The sequence below is a fragment of the Chlorocebus sabaeus genome, chromosome 24, assembly GCF_047675955.1.
Source record: "Chlorocebus sabaeus isolate Y175 chromosome 24, mChlSab1.0.hap1, whole genome shotgun sequence".
Classification (NCBI taxonomy): domain Eukaryota; kingdom Metazoa; phylum Chordata; class Mammalia; order Primates; family Cercopithecidae; genus Chlorocebus; species Chlorocebus sabaeus.
Window position 1 is genome coordinate 77,265,011 of NC_132927.1, and position 21,669 is coordinate 77,286,679.

Genomic DNA, 21,669 nt, shown 5'->3' on the forward strand with positions numbered 1-21,669 from the left:
AAGCCCTTCATTCTGCAGCTGAGGCTCACTGCCCCCAGTGGGCAGTGGGTCCGGGGGTTTCTGAGGCCAGGGCATGGCCCAGTCTTGCTGCCCCCAGGATGGCACCTGGCTTGGAGGCGTGAGGGGCCCTGTTAGTCTGACTTTGAAGAAGACCAGCCTTCCAGACTCACTTGGTGCCCTGCCAGGTATGTGTGCTCTTCTTTCTTCCATCCGATAGTCCCTACTGGGAGATGGGGTCTGAGAGGAGTCAGGGTCATATAACCTTAACACAGTATATTATCCAAAAACCCAATAACCCTGTTACTCTTGTTTGTCTGCTATGTGAAACCAAGGGTGGTGTTAAAGTTTATCACCATGATACACAGATGTGCATGGGGGCATCTGGGACGGGGCTCAGGGGGTCTCCCTGGAGGTCAGAGAGGCCAGGGTCTGCTTAGGGGAGATGGATTACTGTGGGGGTCAGATAGGGCAGGCTCTGCTTAGGGGAGATGGATCATTGTGGACATGTGGCTATAAATCATCCTCCCTGTCTTACATAGGATGGGGATGCAACTTTGAAGAGTTGCCTTGATCGATACCTTAAAGGAAATAAAACAGAAAATGCTTGGCACATAGTAGATGCTCAACACATGTAGAAAAGGCACCTATTTTAGGTGGATCTGCCCCCAAATGGCCCTTTTGCAAGCCCTTCTCATTTTTTGGAACCCAAAGGGAAGATGTGGGGAGCCGGGTTGGGGTGGAGGGGAAGGGCGACGTGAGGTTGCAGAGGGCATATTCTTGAGGCAATGGCATATCGTTCATTGGCATTGGCTGGGTTCATGTGGACTTTGAGAGAAGTGGAGTATCTCCAATTGGGGCTACCCCAGCCTGCAGGTTGCATGCAGGTCACCTCAGTCTGGGCACTGCATTTTTATTTACCATAAAAATATTTCATATTTGCTGGGTGTGGTGGCTCACGCTTATAATCCCAGGACTTTGGGAGGCCGAGGCGAGTGGATCACCTGAGGTCAGGAGTTTGAGACTAGCCTGGCCAACATGGCGAGACCCCGTCTCTACAAAAATACAAAAAATTAGCTGGGCGTGGTGGCGCATGTCTATAGTTCCAGCTACTCAGGAGACTGAGGCATGAGAATAGCTTGAACCTGGGAGGCAGAGGTTGCATTGAGCCGAGATCACACCACTGCACTGCAGCCTGGGTGACAGAGCAAGACTCCGTCTCAAAAAAATAAAAAATAAAAAAACATTATATTTACAAAACTATGGCAATCACCTCAAGGTTTTCAAGGTTTTCACAGGAACCAAACCCAGTCTAAAATAAAATGCTATGTACTAAATAGTGGAGCCTCACATGCAGGAAAGGTGATTAAGAGCGAGGCATGCGGGCTGACGGCTGCTTAACCTGTCTCAGATTTCTTCTGCACAAAGTAATGGTTGAAAATAGGTCTCTGCCTGGCAGAGGGGAAAGAAGTACTCAGAGGCCTCTGTCTGCATTAGCTCAGTGAGACGGGAGACATTTAACCAATTAACCAATTACTGATCTGTGCGGATGGAGACTGAGCAGGACGAGGGTGTCAACTGACTGGGTGTAAAGTGGGCTTAGTTTTGTCTTCTTGGTGTCTGGGAGCCTCAGTGCCTTTCTATGTAGATGGGAGTATGCTTGTCACATCCTTGTCGCACGTGTAAACCTGTGCCTGTTTGAGGACTCTGAGAGCCTATGATGGCTGCAAGGGGCCTGAAGCTTAGTGTGCAAGCAGGAGCTGGGGACAGAGGGGCTTCTGATGGGAGTCGGGGTGCCTCCCCTGGATGTGGGGGTGGGCTAGGGTGGGCAAGGTTCCTTCCCGTTCTCCTGCAGCTGACAGTTAGAAATGCCAGTGCCGTTTAGCCACAGTCCCTCTGGGTTAAACTCGGGAGGAAACATGGGTGTGTTTTGCACAGAAATCAAGCTGTCAAGGGGAGCGGTGAGGCCCCAGCTTCTTACCAGCAAGCCTGCTCGACTGTGAATGCGAGCCGCCAGGCCGCAGCTCTCTAGAGGCCTGTGTCCCCACCGCCTGGCCCTATCTCATGTCACATTCCCCCGAGGTCTCATTCCACTCGGCTAATCTTCAAGAACACCGGCCAGGGCATTGGCTTTCGGGTCCTCTTAAAGACCAAAAAGTAAAGCGCTCCCCCATGGGTGCTGGGCAGCTTGGCAGGGATTTGGGACTGTGGGTGGTGAAATCACAGCCTTGGGCACACACCTGCTGGCCCCATGTCAGTGACAGGCTGCTTGGAGGCTTGGGGCTCCAGTGAGAGCATATAGATATTTTTAAAAAAAGACATTTGTGATAAAGTAAATCCCCTGTGTCTGCAGAACTTGCTCTGGACATATGTACCCACTCCCAATCCGTCAGCAAGCATGCCCTTTGCTTTGTATTTGTAAAAACAGAAACGAAAACAAAAACAACCCACAAGCGAACAAACAAATTAAATCCCCCCCCCATAAAATGTTTATTCTAATTATGCAAGAAATGGATTGATAATTAATACATGCATTAGTAAAAATCAACGACTGCAGATGAAGCCATCTTTAATGCCTCCCTCCATCCCTCCCCACCACCCCCCAGCAAATTAACTGCTCTTCTCAGTTTCAGGCATCTGGTTCCAGATATTTTTTCTGTGCATTTGCATATGTCGATAAATATACCTCTAAAATCTATGACTTTATTTTTTACATAAACTATATCATAGTGTACATTTCCTCTCGCAGCAGCTTGTGTTTCTTCCTTCAAGAGTCTGCTTAGAGATAATAAAGATCAACACTATTCCTTATAACAACACCTCAGTATCCTATGAGCTGTACACACCAGAGTTTATTTAACCACCTTGCTGCTGGCATGAAAGCCTCAGGTCCTTTACCCTGGTGGGGGTGAACTGTGGCGGCAGGTGTAAGTAATTGCTGAGATATGGGTTTGGGGAGTGGGCTCACGAGTGTTTATGACATTATTATAAATGAATATATGAGTGCATAAATTAGCAAAATAAAAGGGGGCCTTTCTGGACCAATGATGAGACAGTGTTTATGAACAAAAGATCATGATTAATCCAGTTCTGCACAAAATACTGAGGTCCATTAGAAGACAATAGGTCTCAGCTTGTTCATTCCTTTTAAGAGCTGTTTAATATTCCATGGTATGTATGCACCATTGTTGATTGCACTGTTTTCTGCTGTTGAAAATCTCAGCTCTGGGGAAGGAGAATGTGCAGATAGAAGCTTTGGTCACAGTCCTAGCCGTCAGGGTGGGTCACAGATTCATAGGTGTTCATTAAATTATTTTTTAAAAAAGAATACATAAAATAAAAATGGTCCCTATGCAGATCAGTGAGGAAGCGTGTCACAAATCGAGGTTTTAATTAATAGATTCTGCTCAACTGATGCCCGATAAAAAAGATCTAAGCTGTTTCCCTTTTTTTTTTGTTACCAGCGACACTGCAGTGAGCATTCTTGCAGCTAAATCTGTAAACACATCCTCGACTGTTCCTTTTTCCCAGCTTCTTAGAGATGGGGTGGTGGGTTAAATTGTTTGCAAAAGTTTATTTTCATTGAGTGATCTTTCTAACATGGCGTTTTGACCTTGTTACTGTCTTGCTTTAAAGCCTCCATCTGACTTCCTGGAGCTTCCAGGATGGGGTCCAAAAAGTAAGGCCTTATCCTGGCATGGAAGACCCTTTAGGGTCTGGCTTGGAACTCGCCAGCCTCAGCCCCTCCCCACTGCCGTTTCCCTGCTAGGCGCACCTCATCCCCTCGGGGCTACCTGTTCCTCAGCAGGCTCCCTGCTTCTTACGCTTCGCCTGGCCATGCCTTTTCAGCCAGCTTCTCTCCGGCCTTAAAGAGCAGACTTGAAATATCCCTGCTGGAGAGCCCAAAGTTAGATGTGCCCCCCAAAACACTGTGTTCAAAAGTCCTGACCCTGGAATTGGGATGCTTCATTGACATGTTTTTCCCAGTTAAAGGGAATGCTTTGCATTTTTCTAGAATTGATAAAACTAGCCAACTGTTAATCACTCCCCTTCCTTTGTCCCTTTCTAGAAGCCCTGGGCTCCCCCAGTGTTGCCTGTATCTGACTTTGCCTCAGTGAAAACCACCTTGAATTCTTTCTTGCACCGATGGGCAGATGGGCAGTGTCAGAGGATCGTGTCGTCTGCCCTGTTGCGCTGGGTAAGTCTGCAGTGTTGTAAAGCTGCAAACACCCTTCTGGGTGGGGCTCAGGCTGGCACCCCCAACTGCCCCAGCCTGCGCTATACCAAGTTCCCCTGATGCCTGCCTTGTGCAGGGCCCCAGAATCCAGGGTCATGGGGTCCACGGTGCAGGAGTAGCATCTCAGTGTTGTGAGTTTGGGGGACGAGGTCTGGGGTATGGTTACAGCTTAGAAATGGCTGATTGCCATTATGGCTCCTTCTTGCCAGAGGTAAACGGGTCTGGTCCCAGAACAGGAGGAGGACACATGATGACTGGAGTAACGATGAGGGGCTCTGGGGAAGGACAGGGCTGAGAGTGAGTGCTTGGACCTTTGGGACAGAGTCATATTCTAGAAAGAGCACAGGCTTTGGGGGAGAGGGGCTGAGGCCAAGGCAGCATCCCCCAGGGGAGCTTGTCAGGAGTGACAGGAGCCACTGGCAGTGTTCTGGGCTTTTGGTCCCTTTTTTTCTCTCCCAGGGGAGGGGAGAAGGAGGCATTGCAGGAAGCCAGCCACCCCGAGCACAGACCCAGCGACGGAATAGACTCGAGTTGTGTGTCCTTGGCAAATCCCCAAGTGTTTCTGTGCCTTGGTTTCCTGATATTAAAAAAAAAAAAAGACTCATAATCTCTCTCACACAGGGCTATTGAGATCTCAATGAGGAAATAACGCAAATAAATCATCCAGCACAGTAGCCAACACGCAGTACCCGGCAAAGCTCGGTAGCTCTCCCCATCTTACCCCGCCATGAAATGCTTAACCCTCTCCCTGAGACAGGCCGCCGCTCCCTTTCAGGGCAGGGAGACCCAACGGAGGAAAACAAAAATGCCAGAGAGAGCGTGAGGGGGAAATAAAAGCTGACGCTCGCCCCCCTCCCAGACACCTTCCCAGGGAAAGGGGTGCTTTTCTTGAACACCTGGGGGCCGGGGAAGGGGTTGCCCTACCACTTTTAATCGGGCTTTCCCGAAAAGTTCGGTGAGAGTTTATTTTTGTGTAAATAACATATAAAAAGTCAGACTTCTCCTCAGGCAGATTTTTTGAGGCTCGTATTTTATAGACTTTGGCAAGGGTCGCTCGGAAGGAACAGTGGTTACAGTCTCCAGAGGTTCGTAATTCCTGGAAAAACTTCTGGCCAAACCTGACTTCTCCTAAATTTCACAGAAAATTCTCCCTGGGCTGGGCTCAGGCTAAATGAGCTTTTTGTGTGTCGGTACAGCCTTACCTAGTGGAAGTATGACTTGCACGTTGCCTTTTACACAAAAGGGAACCTCCTCGGCCACTGTGAACAAAGGCTCCACTCTCCGAAATTTTTGATTTGTTTACTCAGGAGCGTGAGCCTGGTCAGCCACATGTCTGACACCGGGGCTATTTCTCTGCGGCCGTAGGTAGAGCTGTCCGGGTCTCTGCAGTTTAACCCTGTGCTTCATGCCAGAAACCCGTTTCCTAACTTCGTCAAGCACAGTGCAACGGAGCTAGAGCAAAAAGGAGTATGGGGGAGTGTTCCCTCTGTGTCTGGCAGGGGCTAAAGGGCTTGCTACCCTGTGACTTCTGCCTCTAAATAGGGATTTGGGTTGGTAGCTTTTTACATCTACACCAAAGCCCTACAGAACCCTTTCTGCACCACCAGCTCTCCTGAACCAGAAATCCCTGTTCACAGAATTTCCCATGTGGGTGCCTCTTGTTCTGCACCCTGCATTGTGCCCCCTCCCCCGTTTATGTTACACATGTAAATGTCACTCTCCCAAACATTTTCACACCTGCAGCTTCAAATCAACCCTTTAATAGGTTAAAACAACAGCACCAACAAAAACCAACAAAAACAGAGGCTCCGAGAAACAAAACAGTTTTTCCCGAAGGGCTTGCAGTGCCTAACTGAGCTGCCAGGGCAGTCTGTCTGTCTGCTAGCCAGGAAGGCAAACTAGCCTGCGTGCTCCACCTGCAACACGATGCTGCCCCCCCACGGCGGGTCGGAGCAGCTGTGCCGACCCCAGGGCTGACAGATTGGGTTGTCAGGAGCAGGACAATGAGGCGGCAGTGAGGATGGGCTCCATTATTGAATGACTCTGCCCTCCTTGAAATTTTTCTGCCCCATGGAGGTGCATCTCTGCCCCTGAGGACCTTGGGCATTTCACAGACAAGGAGCCCTGGCTGGCCTTGCAGTTATCCCCCATATGCACACATGCACATGCACACACATGTGCACACACACGCACATGCTGAGTGCCTGCACTGGGAACAAAGGCAAGAAAACTCCTTTAGAAACTGCAAAACAGAGGCTTGTCTAGCAGAGGTCCCCTGATAAAGGCTCTGTCTACCCACAGTTCCTGGGAACTGAACCCCTGTGAATGGGCCAGGAGAGACAGCTCCCGACTCCAGTGTGGGCTGCATTCATCAGCAGGCAGGCCCCCCAGCCCAGTCACTGTGTGAGGAGCTTTCATGAGTCCCCAGAACATCTAAGTCACAGGCTGGCAGCTGGCTGCATCTGTGGTTGCTGCTCAGCCTCCAGATAAGGGCTCCTCAACCTGCCAGACCCCCTTGCTCCTTCCACTCACTCTGCCAGCCTGTTGTCCCAGAGAGGACACAGGCCAGCCTCTGTGGGCCCAGGAGCCAGGGCAGGTGCTTGGCCACTCTAGGTGTTCTGGCCCTCAAGAGGGGAGTTGGCTACAGGACAGTCCCCACCTCTCCCCACCAGCCCCGGGCACTCACCCCCATTCTCTGCTCCTCTCCCTCATTGCCTTATTGGGACAGAGGCACCCCGCCAACCATCTCTGTGCCTTTGCCATTTAGCCCAGGGCAAGCTACTTGGGAGAGGCCAAATGGTCTCACACTGACCCCTGCCTGGTCCCCTCTGGCTGCCTCGCTCACTTGCCTGCTCGCCTGCTCGGGAGTTGTGCTGTAGGAGCTTCTCAAAGGCCTAAACATGTGGGCCACCAGCCTGGGCAGGGAGCCATGCTGCAGCCTCCCAGCCAAGCACCGGACTGCCTCTCTCCCCTCGGATGCCTCCTGTAACAGGGAGCTCCCTCTCTACCCAAGCAGCCTGCTCAGGGCTCGCACACAGAGCTGCTTTGCGGAGCCCTCCCCTGTCTTTTGCATCTGCCTCCTCGGCTGTGCGGCAGCCTCCTTGCCCCCTCTGCCCTCCGATCTCTGCAGGCTGCAGGCTCCCTCTCTTTTCAGTCATCTCCTTTCTGTGCTGAATGGCAAAACCCCCACCAATGGTGGGAACAGGTTTGGGGGCCTCTACACCTGTCCTAACACTTCCGTCTCTGCTCCTTTAGACCTGGGACAAAGCCCTTTGCCCTGCTGTTCTGCTAAAAGCCCAGGGGAGGGCGTGGTGCTCCCCTCCCGGGGCCAGCTGCTCCGTGTCTATCTGTTCAGTGGCTTCTAAGCCCTCTCGGGTTTTCTATGGCCCCTTTTCCAGTTGCCAGGGAGAACGCTCTCTACGCAGCCCCCTGCCTTTTCTGCAGGAGCTGCTGGCCTCCCGGCCAGCCCTGGTCAGCCCTGCAGTAGCAGCTGCGGCCGGGCTGGGGGCTCCCGAGCCAGACCGACCGGCTTGACTCCCTGCTCTCTAGCTGCGAGACAATTCCCTTTACTTTTCAGAGTCTCAGCTTTTCCTCCGTGAAATGGAGATGAGAGTTTCTCCGTCACCGGCTTGAAGTGAGGACTAAATGAGATAAGTGTAGGCTTGCACACATCAGACACTTCATAAATGCTTGTGGAGTAGACGGTGGGACCCAGGGAGGGAGAGAGGTATGTAACAAGTGTCGCAAGAGAAAAAACAGCCTGGCCTTTCAAGACCCCGCTCCCAATACAAACGGGAACCTCTCCTGGCAGAGTCCCCTCTGCTGGCTTAATCGCACAAATCAAGTCAGCCGGAGGCAGCCCCTGGCCTGCGGAACTCACAGTAGATACAGCAGGCAGCAGAAATGACATGCAGAGCCCACATCTGCATTTAATAGACCGAGAATTTGCATTGTATATAACAGCACGAGGGGTAAAGCATGAAGGCATAAAGGAACATTTTTCCCGGCGGCTTCCTTGAAGGACCAGCTTAGACAGGGTGGGATCTGGGGAGGAGAAACCCAGCGGGGTCCAGGCATCCCATAGACTGTGGGATAGACATCCATCCATGCACTCATTCTCCAAGCCACCGCAGTGTACCTACCTTCCCCGGGCCCGGTCCCAAGCGTGAGACTGGGGATGAAGTGATGCCGGTGGCTTCCTGTCCTCGAAGCTCAGTCGGTCTGGTGGGGGAAACAAACAGGGAGTAAGTCACTGGAAATCGAGGTGATCGAGAGGGGATGCAGGCATGGAGATTTATGGAGCCCCATCTTGGAGCCAAGTCCCGAACTGGGCTGTCTGCAAAGAACTCACCCGGGCAATAACCCTGCACACTGGTCTCATGAGCCCCATTAGATTGATGAGGAAACTGAGGCACAGAAAGGCAAAGTCCTATACTCACCGTCTCTCAGCTGGTGTGAGGCTGGGCCAGGATGGAACCCCAGACTATCTGAGGCTCCCCACCACACCCTGCTGCTGAAGGCTGCTCAGCGAGGCTGTGCCGAGTGCTGGGGGGGTGTGGGTGGGCAGGGGACGGATTGATTAGTTATAAGCACCTCCCAGCGGTGCTTGAGATCCCAGCTCCTCTGTGGCCCAATCCGTTTGAAGGGCAGATTCAAAATTAGGTGGTAGCACCTATGGGCAGAGGCTTATGAAAATGGCATTATTAACCTGATGTGGAGAGGGCCCTGCCTGTCTGCAAGTAGATTGCAGATAGAGACGGAGGGGGCTGGGCTTGTTTGTGTGGACAGTGAGTTAGAGAGGACGGAGAACATCCAGGGGCCCTTCAGGGCTTCCGGACAGGGAGAACCAGATCTGGAGGGGTTGGGGCTGGACAAGTGGGAGGGGGAAGAGGGGGCACGTCTTAAGGGCGCCCCAGCACCTCAGGGAAATGCCTCAGGCTGGACTTGCAGGAGTATCACCAGCCTTGACTCTGACACAGACAGGGACTATGGCCCTCCCCGCACCTCGGTTTCCCATCTGTGAGATAAGAGATGGAAACCAAACATCATTTCGAGAAAAACCCCCATTCCCACCACCTTCCTGGCCTCCCTCTTCCCCCACCACCACAATCACGGTTGCCAGACACCTGTCTGCTTGTCAGAGCAATATTCAACAGGAGAGTTCCTTCGGTTCCTTCCTGGAGGGAGAAGGGAGAGGTGTGGACGACAGGCAGAGGGGAGGGGAGAGGTGCCCCCGACTCAGAGAGGCCGCTGAACAGAGTTCTGCATCGGGTAGGAGTTGGGCCACCGAAGATTTGTGCCAACTCACGGTGCGGTGGAATCAGTCTGAATTCCTCAGACACCAGCCAAGAGTCTGTGGCGCCCCCACGTGCCACAAGGGGGCTGCCTGGGCCACATTTTTGAGCCCGAAAAGTGAGGAGGGGGACAGTGAAGAGGAACCAGCGCTTTTGCTCTGGCAGCGGCGCTTTTAACTGCGACAGATGCGTGCGGCGGGGGAGCCGGCCGGCAGTGCCGGGGCTGGGGGCTGCTGGGCGGGGGTGGCCGGGGCCGGGGGGCGGGGGCTGCCGGTTGCGCCCCTCCCTCACAGACGGCTGCGCTGCAATGCAGCAGGCTGCGGGAGCTGTCCCGGGAGCTGTCCTGTCCAGTGGCCGGTTTTCCAAAGTGGGGAATGAGAGATGAGGGAGGGAGCACTTCCAGGCGCTGCGTGGTGGCCAGGCGCCCAGGAAGCCGAGGGGCCCGAGACTCTGCAGCGGGGCCAGAAAGAGAAGAGTAGGGGAGGAGGCCGGGCGTAGTGGGTGGACCAGGGGGTAGCTGGAGGTGGGTGTGGACCTGGGGTCGGGCGCCAGTTAGCTTGCAGCCTATGAAGGACGGAAAGGAGGGCTACAGAGATACGAGGAAGAGTGGGGCTGAGGATAGCCAGAGCAGCTTGGCACACAGTTTTAGGGTAAAAGCATCAACTCTTATCTTTCCAAAAGAAATAAACCCCCGCCCCCAAAAGAAAGAAAAAAGAAAAAAAGGCATTTGAAAGCTAGACAGCTGAATCCTTCCCAGCATGACTGAGCCGGCCGCTCCAGGGTCTTCCTTCAAAGCATGTCCAATGGGAGACAGCGTTGTCCCAGTAACCAAGCTGGGACCGGAGTCCCAGGGAAGGGCTCATCAGGTGGCCGCTCTGCCTTAAAGAGTGGTACCCTCAGGCCCTTTTCCAGTCGGGGAAGGGCCTGGGGGTCAGGGAGAGAGCTGGAGGACTTGGGGAGGCAGGGGCTGGGAGGGAGAGTGGGGAGAGGAGCGCTGGGGGGTGCAGGAAGGTCTCTGGGCAGCTGGTGGGTGTCTTGTTCTGTAGCACTCTGCACCCTGGTACATCGTCCTCAGTCCACCCGACGTGGAATGATTCTCTTCCCTCTGGATACAGCCCCTCTAGCTCCCTTTTCACTTTGAGACGTTTGCCCCCTGCAAATCAGTTCCCTGCTACCCTGAAAGATTTCTCTCATACCCCAGGCCCCTCTGTTCTTTTAAATGCACCCTCCACATCCAGCCCTTCATCTCCTGCGCTGTATTTTCACTTGTTGATTTAAAAATCCCTTTATTATGGGACATTTCAAACAACATAAAATTAGAGAAAATAGTATGTATTTTTACAGTTTATTCAATTTTCAAAACCCTGGCCCCTCTTATTTTGTCTAAACCCTAAACTGTGCCTCTACGCCCACTCCCCAGCCCCTACCCCTGGACTATTTCAAGCAAATTTCAGACACCATTTTGTTTCCTCTGAGCATTTTTTAGTTTGTATCTCTAAATAAGCTTTTCTTTCTTAAAAATATAACCACAATACCATTATTACAGTTAAAAATTAATAACATTTGCTTAATATCATCCAACATCTACGCAGCATTCAGATATTCTTGATTGACTCATACATTTCTTTTACAGTTGGCTTGGTCAAATCAGTGTTCAAACTATCTCCTGCCCTTTCAAGAGGATCTGGGGCTCTAGAAGGTAAGTATGGCTACAAATTTAGGGGTTGAATATCTGCCTGGACCTTAAATGAGAAACTCAACCTCAGCAAACCTCAGTGTTCTCACTGAAAATGGAGCAAGTTCTGGGTCTCTCCTTGGGTCATTGAGAGGGTTAGAGCATTAACCCCTGAAGCCCCCAGCTTCATGTCTAATATGTCAGAGACACTCAGCAAACAGTAGCTGCAAGAATGATTCTTTTTCCCAGAAATCTTTAAAGGGGAGTTGGGCAGGGGTAGGCAAAACGTAGCTGGCTATCATCCATAAAACAAAAGGCTCCTGGCAGTCCAGGCCCCATGAGTGGTTAAAACAGCACATGCACCACATCCCAAAAAGGGCAACCGACCGTCTCGGGGCTGGGTTCGCTTGGCCCTCCTGGCTCGCCATTCAGCTGCCTGACCTCAGCTGTTGTGACCCGGGACCAACGGGGGACCCCGGCAGGTGCCTATCCACTAGATGGCACTCTCTACTGTGAGTCCAGGGGGGACCTCCACCCCAAACCGCTTTGGCCACTGCCCAGCCCTGGGGGTACCGCTACGGGATGCACACCACTAAAATATCTCAGATAATTTCTAAAAAGCACTTCTCAACGTGTCATGCAAAAGATGCAGTGGTTTTTTTCCTTGCATAAATCCCAATCAGATTACAGGAGCAGAGGGAATGAACATGTAATGACTTTGCTGAGGCCAGACACTGGTAACGTCTACACTCTCTTTAAATCCTCGCTCCGGCGACATCTGATTTCCCTTTATTTTACAGATTAGAGGACTTTGAGAGGTTAGTGACTTGCCCAAGATCGGCTAGGAAGCAAGACCCAGGATTCCAACTCAGGTCTGTGGGATTCCTCTGCAAAATGGAGAGGTGGAAGGATGGATGTCAGGTCTGAGGGAGGGATGGATGCCTGCATCAAGATGCATGCATAGATGGAGAGATGACTGGCTATCTGATGAATGCTGGTTATATGGATGAGTGAGTTGAAGCACAGGTGGTGGAAGGAGAGAGGAATGAGAGAGAATAGTCAATTTCTCACCAAGATCAAAGGCTTACTTGATCTTTGAAGAGAGATTCCTTCTGAATGGAGCTCGCTGGTGAAGCTCCTGCCTTCTGTTCTGCTTCTGAGCACACTGACTGGCTCAGGTGGCTCTGGGACAACAGGTGGGACGCCAGCTTACAGGGACCAAGTCCCAGCTGTGGTGCTGGAGCTGCTCAGTGGCAACTCTGTGTCTGCTGCTTTCACGCAGCACTGAGGGAATAGCAGGCATCCGTCTTTCCACTGGCTCTCCTGGATGACTAAGCCCTAAGCCCCAACCGCATACTCAGCCCTTCGCTGGCACTTGGCATAATTTTATCTCCTCTAAATCATCACAGCCACCCTCCACGATAGCAATTTCCATTCTCAATTAAGTGAAAAGGAAACTGAAGTTTAGGAGTGGTAAGTGACTTACCCGAAATCATATAGGGAGGAAATGCAGACCCAGGATTTGAACTCAAGTCTTCTTTCCTTCCACACTTATCCGCTCAACCTGTTTATCTCTTTTTCTCTATGACCGTGTCTGAAGAAATCTGCCTTGGGGTTGTCTTATGTTGGACTCACTCTCTTGGTCTGTCAGTGAGCTGAACTTCTCATCCAATCAAATCCAAGCTTATTTCCCAAGTAATATCTCTAGTGTATTCTATTTGTAATGATCACACAAGCAAGGGCCACACATATCACTGGCATCCTACAGTACAATTAATCAAGTCAAATTAGATTCCTGGCATCTCATATTCTGACTGAATGCTAATGGTAGCAGATGTAAAAATGAGTCCATTGCAAGGCAGGGAGGGAGGGGACGGGGTGGAGGGCTGAATGGTGAATCAGTAAGCCTCGCTGCAGACCTGGGTTAATATTAGCAGATAGGTTTTGAGAACCTGCTTATGGGCTAGGCCCTGCTTCACACATTCTAGGTGCTAGGGTTTCTTTATTTTATTTTATTTTATTTTTTTGAGATGGAGTCTCGCTTGGGTTTCAATCTCAGCTTTGCCATTGACTACTTTCATGAGTTTGGACAAGGTATTTAATTTCCGTGCCCCGTTTTCTTCAGTTCTACCAATAGTACTTTACTAATACCAATAGTACCTTACTAATGAGTACTTGAGGATTAAATGAGGCAAACATATAAATTCCTTAAAAGAGAGCATTCCAGGCTGGGCATGGTGGCTTGTGCCTGTAATCCCAGCACTTTGGGAGGCTGAGGTGGGAGGATCCATTGAGCCCAGGAGTTCGAGACCAGCCTGAGAAACATAGGGAGACCTCAATCTCTACAAAATATTTAAAAATTATCTGGGTGTAGTGGTGCACATCTGTGGTCCTAGTTACCTGGGAGGCTGAGATGGGAAGATTGCTTGGGCCTGGGAGGTCAAGGCTGCAGTGAGCCATGATTGTGCCACTGCACTTTAGCCTGGGTGACAGAGGGAAACCCTGTCTCCAAAAAAAAAAAAAAAAAACCATAAAAAGAATGCTTTCCAGATGGTGAGCATTCAATAAATATTTACTTACAATGAAAATTACAGTAGTTACAAGTGTTGTTATTGAGGTGTCATTTGATGACAGGCAGGTAAGAATCGTTCTCCACATTTTACCAATAGCCGAACAGGTGCTCAGAGAGGCCTGTGTGCTTGTCTTTGGAGAATGAATCAGTGAAATGGAAACAAAAATACTCATTTAAAACTGCAAGTGCTAGTGATAGAAGTGAGAGTTCTGCGCAGCAAATGGGCATGATCCATCTAAGGAAAGATGAAGCCCTAAGAGAGGTGAGACTCCCGTGAAGGAATTTCCTTGTGGTGTAGGGGCTTACACGGGGGTTGCCTGGGAGCTGGGAAGAAGCTGAGTAGGTAAAAGGCAAGATAAATAATTACAGTCCTGTGAATCGAAGTTTCTGAGGTTAAAATTCATTAAACTTCATGGTTTCTAGCAGTAGTGAGCAAGGTTCTCCAGTTCTCATATACGATTTCATTAAACTTCTTTCCCTACCTGTTTTTTGGGAGAGGAACAGTCACTTTAGAAATGTTTCTTGACTTGCTCTTTTGGAGGTGGCCAGTTGGAAAAATTCGGAGTCTCTTACCATGTGAGGCATGAGGACTGGGAAGCCTCCTTCCATTCCTGGGGCAGCACATCTGTAACTTGAGCCTAGGTGGCATGTGGCTGCACATGGGGTGCCTCTGGCGGGGTGCAATCGGATGCCCTAACAGCCAGGTGGGAGGAGATGGGTCTAGCATTGGTGCTGACTTGCTGGGCTGTGTTGAGTCTAAGCTGTGATCCCAGCATTGCCTGACTTCAGATTCTGTGAAGTCCTGTAAGAAATGTTGCCCCGGCAGCTCCTCCAAGATGGACAGTTTATTTATTCATCCAGGTCTAATGGTACATCCTGGGGATAACCTCTGCTTCCTGTGTGGGAGGTCAGAAAAACCTTTGCAGCCCCACCCCCCACAATGTGATTTATTCTCACACTCACATTGCCGGCTGGCAGTGGGTCACTGCTGCCAAAATGAGGCGTCGGGAAGAAGTAGGAAGGCTGACTCCGGAGCGACGCTGCCTGGGTTCTGGGTTTGCCTCCCGCCTCAGCATCTCCTTGCTGTGTGACCACTTATAAGTCATCTAACTTCTCTGAGTCTCAGATTCCTTAGGTATAAAATAGGACTAGTAATGCTTCGCTCAAATATCATCATCTCCGTGAGGCTTCCTTCCTCGTGTCACTCCCTGCCCCTGTCCTGCTTTATTTTCTTCCCTAGTTCTTATCACCGTCTTTTATTCCATGCATTAGGCTTTACCTTTTCTGATGATTTTCTGTTCCTATCTCCACCCACAGGGATGTTAATTCTCATGGGATGGGGATCTGTCCGTTTCGTTCACTACTGTATCCCCGGCACTTAGACCCAGCACCGGTACAAAGCACATGCTCAAAAATTTTTGGGGAAAAATTTATGAGATCCTATTGAATCATGTCTACTCCAGAGGAGTGTCAATGTATGCAAAGTAGGCAGCATGGTGCTTGGTACAGAGTATGCATTCAATAAATATTGGCTAATTATGATTATTATGTCTAATTCACAGGCCTGTTGTGAGAATCAAACGAGATAATGTATGCTGAGGCATGCTGTGAACACTGCGTGCTGGGTACAGGAGGTACAATATTAATGATCCCTGCTGCTTGGAGGGAACTTGCACTTAAAATGTTATGCTTTTCATTTTCACACCACTTAGGAGGGAGGAAAGGCTGGTGGGATGATCGCCACCTGAGGCTCAGGAAGGGGACAGGTTTTCCCCAAGGCCCCACAGTATGAAAAAGGCAGGAGCAGGGCGCCACACTGGTGGTCTTCCCACGACTCTCTCATGAAGGTCCCCCAACGGACAGATTGATGTGTATATGACATTATATACGTATACCATAACGCTATATAATATATAGAATTATTTTCAGGTCCCTGAGTTGCTCCGAGGCCAGTTGTGGCAGATGGTGCACACCCAGGACAGGCTTCGGGGATAGGAAGGAAACTGGCTGTGTATCATTGCGAAGGCCCGTAGTGAAGCCTCTTTTGGTTTCTTGGAATCAAGTTTGAACATCAAGAATCTCACGCATAGACTTCTCCAAGGGCAGTCCGATTTCACAAAATGAATTTTCATTTTCCAAAGCGCATCCCTTAGTTGGATTTCTGTTTTTCAGGGTAGTTGTTTAAGCTCTGATGCCGTGTCCAAAAAAGAACAGACCCCCAACGATTCCCTGCCCGAGTCCCAACCCTTGACTTGATCTGAGCATTGAGCTAATTCATTTCTTTGATCAAACTGGGGACTGTTTAACCAGTCAGGTGGGCGTCATGGGACGGGGAAAGGGCGGGGTGTGCGCAGGTGTGCAAGGTAGGCTACTTGAGGGATGGGCGATAGTTCAGGTCACCCTCCGGTTGGACCCACGAGGGCGCTGCGTTCCTCGTTCTACAAATCGTACAAGTCGGGGCACAAGACAGAGAAGCCAGGTCACGTCTCTGCAGTTACACAGCTCACGAGTGCCTGCTGGGGTGGAACCTGGTCTGTCTGTCTGTCTAACACCAGAGCTCGGGCGCTGCTGCAGAGGGAGCCAAGATTTGGGTGAGGGAGGGGCTCAGACGTGGGGTGGAGGGTTTTGTTTGTTTGTTTTTTTAACCTGGTTGCCATTGGCGTGAAAATAATAACATTACTTTGCTTGGGGACTAGTGCTGCGACTATCTTGCTGATGGGGAAACAGGCACAGAGACGTTAGCTCGTTTTCCTGATGTCACCCAGCTAGTCTGGCGTTGAGGCTGGATTTGGGAGGTGGGGACTGAGGTGTGAGCATATGTGCTGTACCCGTTGGGCCCACTGACTCATGAAGTGAGCACAGGTGCAGATGGCTCAGCGATCTGGGTTTGAGGGCTTTTACCAACCCCCCAGCCGTGAGTGTGCTCTGAACTCAAGCTTGTATATTTCACACTCTCCCTTGACCCTTCTTTTTAGCCTTCTCTGAAAACTCCTGCAAGCCACTGATCCATGGAAAATATTTAAGAATACATATATTACATATATGTTGTAAATTTACATATATATATATCTGGAAAGGGATTGTATCCAGAATATTTGGGAGTGGTTGTTTAAGGTAGAGGGAGGCGGGGGCATGAGAGGGGGAGGGATGGAGGTGGGGACCACCAGTGTTAATTGTCATGGGTGGTTTTAACAACCGATACAATAAGAGAGAGGCATGCCAGCGGGAAGGATGGGAGTGGGTTGTAAACCAGGGATGGTGATTAATTCTCCACAACTGAGGGGCATTAAAAAAAGAGATCAGAGCAGTTTGTGGCTATTAATTTTGTTGTTAAAAATAATCAAGGAATAAAGAAATAAGGTAATAAAGACCTCGAATGGAATAATTTTGAGAATGTGTTCTAGGCAAAGGATTATGACTAATCCAGGTCTGGTAACCTGATATTAACAAACAAAAAAGGCGTCGAAGGCTATTTTCTTTTTTTTAACCAGCTTTATTTTCCATAGAATGGGCACACTGGGGTTTCTCTGCCAGAGAAGGTGAGTGCAGACAAATAAAAGCCGGCTTCATGGGTGTTGACTGAACAGTTAAAAATGAATGAATGTGCAAATAAAACTAGAGACAGCCAAGCATGTACCAATGATGGCAACGTGTTCCTCACTCCCCAGCTTCATAAATATATCATTGACAAATAAATATTATATGTATTTGTATTGTATGTATTTAAGTTGTACAGTGTGACATTTTGATATACATATATATTGTGAAATGATTACCATAATCAAGCAAATTAACATATCCGTCATCTCATATAGTTCCCTTTTTCTGTGTGTGCAGTGAGAACACGTAAGGTCTACTCTTTTAGCAAATTTCAAGCATGTGGTACATTATTATTAACTGTAGTCACCGTACTCTGCATTGGGTCACCAGAACTTACTCCGAACTGAAAGTTTGCATTCTCTAAGATCTCCAGATTCCTCTCACTCCTGACCTCTAGTAACCACCTTTCTAGTCTCTGTTTCTGTGAGGTTATTCCAAAACAAAAGCCAGGTTCTAGGCTGTTGAGGTTGACAGTAGGCAGTATATCAACAGGTATACAGAATAATCACTGGTCTTGGGCTAAATGGTGACTTCAAGTCTGGTGGCTGCATAGTTAAAAATGAATTCAATGAGTACAAAAGTGATGAAATGAAAGAATGTCAAGAATGGACCACAAAGACAATGTTTTATGACCTAAAGATTAAGATTCATCCACTTATGTACAATTATGGACTATTTAAAATAAAACAAGACTTTTATGTTAGTGGATAAGAAGTATTTGGATGTACTAATCAATATTTTTGTTCTGGATCAGTGGTGGGTTCATCTGTGTTTACTGTGTTTAAAAAAATAAGTGAAAAGATTGAAAAGGGTGAGCAGGAGTCAAATATGATTGTTACTCCAAGTCTGCATCATCTACGTCTGTTAGGAAGAATATCTGAGTTGGCTCCTTCTTGGGTAAGATGCGTAGGGACCGATGTTTGTGATAGTCATGATTCTTGTTTTTGATTAGAGTGGTGAATTAATACATACTCGTTGTAATAATACAAATTAATAAATGAATAATTGAATACAAGGAGAGCTGTGATTGGGCCAGTGGTGAGACTGTCATGAACTAAAGATTATGATTAATACTGTGCTTCTCACCTGATGGCCATTAAAAATATCTAGTTTTTTTCATCCTTTTTAGTATCTGCCTTGTGTTCCACAGAATGGAGGCTCCAGAGTGACATTAATGACATGTTGTCGATGAAGATCTTGATTGTGACCTCTGTGGAAAATAAGCCATGAACCAACCAAGGTGAGTAATGTTTAGTGTTGTTGTTTTGAAGTTGGGTGGTTGGTTGATGGTTTATTACATTATTAAATGTGAATCAACACATAAAGTCAAAGATGACAAGCATGATGAGAATGTCATGAACCAAGGGTGATTAATTTCATTTAGCGTAACTGTCACCAAATTAAAACACAATATTACTGGGCTGTTCTCTAGCAAATGAGCAAAGAAAAAAAAGCATATAAAAACATAAAAAAAAACACATATATACACACACACATCCTACATATATATCACATATATCATGTGTTATGTTTATACATGTATCCTATATATATCACATATGTAATATGTATTCTGTTTTGTGTTTTCAGGCTGGGGGTGGGTTTATATATGTTTATGGGGTAATTAAACATAAATGGATGCATGTATAAACAAGATCAAAGAGAGCCAAGCATGGACTAATGAAGACAATATATCATGATCTAAGATTTATGATTGCACAGTTCTGCATATTGGAGAGACATCAAAACACAAATATTTATGCTGTTTCATTCATTTCAGTAGCATTCCACTATTAATTTATGCACTACACTTTTGCGTCAACACTTCCCTATTGAAGAAGTTTGGGATGTTAAGTCGGTGGCAGAGGGTCACATAGGGAGGTAAGGTATTGGCCGTTTTCTGTTTGTTGAATAGGATTCATCATTGTTCTTTCATGATTTTTGTTTAAAGTGACAAATAAAATTTAAAAGGGCCAAGCATAGATAATGAGGATAATATTTCATGTAAAGTGAGGGTTATTAATTAAATTCTACACAAGTAAAGCCATTAAAAATGGTCCAGGGTGTTTAATTTTCTAATAGTTGCTGTTTGTTGCACAGAATGGACAAATCGTGGTTTATGTAGTCGTGCAACATTTATGAGAATTTTTATTCTTACTTGGGTAGATAAGGTACTTAAAGAAAATGTAATTAATAGTTGATGTTCTTAAATCTTGGCTGGAGAGTTGTTCAAGGTGTTCATAAATAAGTAAATGAATGAATGAATGAACAAACACATGAATAAAACAAGAGAGAGCAAACATGGGACAAAGGTGATCATATCTCATTGTCGTAATTTTTTTTTATTGTATGTAGCTTCAGCATGCATTTCGAACCTAAGTTTAACTTTCTCATTCCAGAAGCAGGCTTAGTCACCCTTGACACAGTTTGTAGTTCTCCACCTCCTCCCAGTTCTTAATGTGATAGATCCAGATAACTGCCTTGTACAGCCACCTCCAGGATACTACCTTCCTAAGGAACAGCTAGATACACTGACCCCACAGTCTATGTGGACCACACAGTTATACTGGCTTGCTCTAAATATAGAGCAAGAGAACTCTCTGCAGGAAACCTGCTTGGGAAATGCCATAGCCTGCAATACAGGCTTTTCCCTTCCCACTGGTCCTGTGAGGCATGCAGGATCTGTAAGTAATAAACTGCTTCTGTTGTTTCATTTCAAGGGTTTTGTTGAGTTGCTTCCTCTGTGTCTCACCTGACCAACACACTTCTATCAAACTTCTTTCCTGGTCAGGGATCTCCTAGAGAGCAGCTACCTTGGTAGGAATAGACTGGACATAGGTCAGACAAGAACCACAGGGGGACTGTCAGTGTAAATAAGTTTCCTGTGAGAGGGACACCTGGTAACAGATAGGATACTTAGACATTAGACTGTCTGCTGGGATAAAGACATATCCCGTAAAAGACACACTGTAAACACCTATGACCACCCCTCCTGGATCCCCATCAGGCAGAGCTAGAATTTATATTCACTCTCTTGAGACAGACCTCAAGACCATGTTAGAGGAAAGTACAACACTCATTATCCTAGAATTGTGATTATTCCAATTCAGTTCATCCAAGACCCCTTTAAAAGTGCGTTGGTTAAAGAGTTAATATTCTTGTTTTTGCATGGTGGCATGTTGGATGTTGATTTTAGTACTAAAAATAAATAAATAATTACATAAGTGTGTAAAATAAACAAAAGGCCAAAACATGGACTGGCGATGAGAATGGTCCAAGAATGAAAGGATTATAGTTAATTAAATTATGACTGCCATACAAATAACCTACCTCGTTTAACTTCCTTTACCAGCTGTTTCGCATTTCATTTTGTACATGTACATAGTTTATTTACACGTTTGCCCATAAATAGAAATCTGGGCTGTTTACTCTGACCAAGGAGCACACAAAGAGATGAAAGATGATGTCAGTGTTCTATTACTGGAGTAAGAGATTGGATTTATGGTTGCTCATTACAATTTCTTTAGAAATGATCAAATCAGATAAAAAAGTGTCAGCATAAACCAGTGATGTTTCATGAAGCAGAGATAATGATTAATCCAATTAGGTTCATTAGAAAAAGTTCTAGAATATAACCTAAGTGTATTTTCTAGTATTGTCCAATGGAACTTTCTTTTTTTTTTTTGCCTTGAGACAGGTCTCACTCTGTTACCCAGGCTAGACCTCCCTGGGCTCAGGTGATCCTCCCACCCCAGCCTCCTGGGTAGCTAGGACTACAGGTGTGCACCACCACACCCAGCTAATTTTTGTATTTTTTGTAGAGACAGGGTTTCCCCATGTCCAGGCTGGTCGTGAACTCCTAGGCCCAAGCAATCCACCAGCCTTGGCTCCCAAAGTGCTGGGATTACAGGTGTGAGCCACCATGCCCGTCCCAAATAGAACTTTCTGCAGTGATGGAAATGTTCTGTAATCTGTTCTGTACAGTATTGTAGCTACTAGTCCCATGTGATTATTGAGTCCTTGAAGTGTGGCTGGTGTTCATGAGTAACTGAATTTTTAATATTACTTAATTTTTATTAATTTAAATTTAAATAGTCACATGTGGCTACTGGCCCATGCAAGTCTGATATCCAGTGGGGGAGTCAAATTTTAAAGCTACTACATTAGTCAATTGTGTTAAGTGGTTGGTTCATGGCAGTTTTTTGAATATTGAATATGAATATATAAATACAAAAGTTAAATAAAAGAGAGTTAGTTATGAGGCAGTGTATTAGTCTGTTTTCACGCTGCTGAT

General features: G+C 47.6%; 1 protein-coding gene, 1 long non-coding RNA gene and 1 other non-coding gene across 39 annotated transcripts in view; 2 read left to right on the plus strand and 1 right to left on the minus strand.

The window, feature by feature from the left end:
• Positions 1 to 15,339, minus strand: part of RTL1 (retrotransposon Gag like 1) — a 30,472-nt gene extending 15,133 nt beyond the window's left edge. For 2 of the 5 annotated variants that reach the window (XM_037984512.2, XM_073011325.1), the window contains exons 1-2: positions 12,292 to 15,339; positions 8,377 to 8,455 (exon numbers count right to left, since the gene is read on the minus strand). The gene's annotated coding sequence lies outside the window, so the exon portion shown is untranslated. Of the gene's footprint in view, positions 1 to 8,376; positions 8,456 to 8,673; positions 9,724 to 12,274 lie in introns of those variants that run through there. The other 3 variants (XM_007987865.3, XM_037984513.2, XM_037984514.2) reach the window with 3 other exon arrangements.
• LOC103229707 (uncharacterized) overlaps positions 1 to 21,669 on the plus strand; it is a 188,499-nt gene that overhangs the window by 10,607 nt on the left and 156,223 nt on the right. For 29 of the 33 annotated variants that reach the window (XR_012091073.1, XR_005235480.2, XR_005235484.2 and 26 more), the window contains exons 4-8: positions 19 to 185; positions 4,067 to 4,195; positions 11,162 to 11,227; positions 12,004 to 12,075; positions 15,338 to 18,615. This is a non-coding gene — a long non-coding RNA (uncharacterized lncRNA). Of the gene's footprint in view, positions 1 to 18; positions 186 to 1,763; positions 2,925 to 4,066; positions 4,196 to 11,161; positions 11,228 to 12,003; positions 12,076 to 15,337; positions 18,616 to 21,669 lie in introns of those variants that run through there. The other 4 variants (XR_012091054.1, XR_012091055.1, XR_012091056.1 and 1 more) reach the window with 2 other exon arrangements.
• Positions 3,035 to 3,111, plus strand: LOC119619188 (small nucleolar RNA SNORD112). Its single transcript, XR_005235618.1, has one exon. It is a non-coding gene; the product is annotated as a small nucleolar RNA SNORD112 (small nucleolar RNA).